The 1,931-nt window shown below is 38.7% G+C and overlaps 1 non-coding gene across 1 annotated transcript; it reads right to left on the minus strand.

Annotated features, from left to right (window-relative positions):
• Window positions 1-1,141: 1,141 nt before the first annotated feature.
• LOC111590739 (small nucleolar RNA snoR60) lies at window positions 1,142-1,216 on the minus strand. Its single transcript, XR_004855779.1, has one exon. It is a non-coding gene; the product is annotated as a small nucleolar RNA snoR60 (small nucleolar RNA).
• Between the last annotated feature and the right edge of the window lie 715 nt (window positions 1,217-1,931).

The raw sequence follows: 1,931 nt of genomic DNA on the forward strand, positions 1-1,931 counted from the left end.
AAATTATGTATGCAAAACAAAGATATTTTTTGTTGAGAAGAAATTGAGAAACATTATCTGGATCATATTTAGATATATGACAGAGTTTCTGCATTTTGATAGCTAGACTGTCAACTGCTATTTATGCTGAGAACTGTTAGCAAAACAATAGTGGTTCAACCATTCTCAACCTCCTTCTGATCTCTGTAGCTAACAAATACCCACTCCATTCCAAATTATAAGGACCTGAGCTGGTTGGAGGTATGGGTGTAAAGTAAACCCCCCACACCCAGGTTCAAGTCCTCTTTAGATCACTTGCAAGAGAGAAGTTGATGAGCAGATGATGGCCTTGACATGAATATGCATGTTTTAGGAAAAACGAATGACAGTAAAGTTTTCCATTCTATTAAAAATGATAAATTCTGAAGTCTAAAGCAACTGAGGGTTCAACATATCACTTGTCCAATTTAACACTTGTAACTACATCTGTCACCAGTTTTAAAATTGCATATCTGTAATACAACATAATCACAAGACAAAGAAGTTGTAAAGCCGTAAAGGTAAAGAACCTGCATCTTTGTGACAGATGCAGTTTGCCTCTCCAATGCACGTCCTAATCTACGTCCTGATCAAACTATGACCTACACGACGTGACTGATGATGCTAAATCACTTATGGTTCACAAAAATATCTACACCAGCTAATCAAAATTTAACAACAAAACTACATGAGCAGATAAGACTAAAGTTTTATTTGGATGCAGTAATTGAAGCTGGACTATCAGTAACAGAAGCTTATTTGAAACATATGGTGCCTTTCAGAAATGTAATAGAGGAGTAATAGTGTAAACATGATCCTCGCTGGAACGCATTGCATTTAGTCTATGGGATCATGAAAGTAACCCCTCACCAAAGAAATCTTGAGTGTGACAATTGGTCTACTTATAAAACTAATTGGACAGATGAAGACTAAACAGTGAGACAAATTTAATAAGTCTAATTAAGCATATATTTAATACTCGTAAGTAATATTCAAGCATTCAATGTGATGTGACACAGGCTAAATTTTAGTCAGGGGGACAAAACAACCCCTCACAGCAATTCTTCATCCTTAAAATGGAAAGGGAAAGTAATTGACTAAACTGCATTTAACTGTGCATAAGCGCATCAGAAACTCGAATTTGCATCATCCATTTAGATGTCCTGAAGGGGAATCCGAGTAAGATCATCATTTACGGAGCTCAAAGCCAAGGATGTTGTCTCAAGATAACAGAACATAACGGTGCATCCAATACTCAGTTATAACCAAGTTCTTGTGGACTGAATCTCAACAGAATAAATTTCAGATTCTAAATAAGGCTACATATAACATACTGGGATGAACAGATAACACGAAAGAACAATAACCAGACCATGAAAACGTACATATTTATTCAAACAGCAACATCACATATCTACAACAGGTCAGCTCATTCCCGGAACAGAAAACACAAGCAATACCAATACAATAATAAAAGGAGAAGATAAAACAGGACATGAATAAGCAATCGCGCACCTGAACGGAGACACGCTTCTCTTCGTACACGGACTCTCCCGGGACCATGTTCTTGGTGCAGAGCGCATCCTCCTTGGACTTGGAGATGAAAACACCGGCGATTTGGTAAATAGGACCGCCACATCCTCCCCTGCATCGACAACGGCCAGCTCTCTGCGTGCCGTCACAAGACAACTCAGCTTGTGACCTGATAGGCCGTCACAAGACAACTCAGCTTGTGACCTGATAGGCCGTCACAAGACAACTCAGCAGGCAATCAAACATTTGCTTGTGCTTTCTAGTGCCATGGATCTTTGCTTCAAGCAGAAAAACTATGCTACTGTAAGCAGAAAAACCAAGATGATCAACACCTCAGCAGTAATTGAACAGTTCAAGGATGCTCTTGATCATTTTCAAAG

This window comes from Zea mays, chromosome 1 (genome assembly GCF_902167145.1).
Source record: "Zea mays cultivar B73 chromosome 1, Zm-B73-REFERENCE-NAM-5.0, whole genome shotgun sequence".
NCBI classification, from domain to species: Eukaryota; Viridiplantae; Streptophyta; class Magnoliopsida; order Poales; family Poaceae; genus Zea; species Zea mays.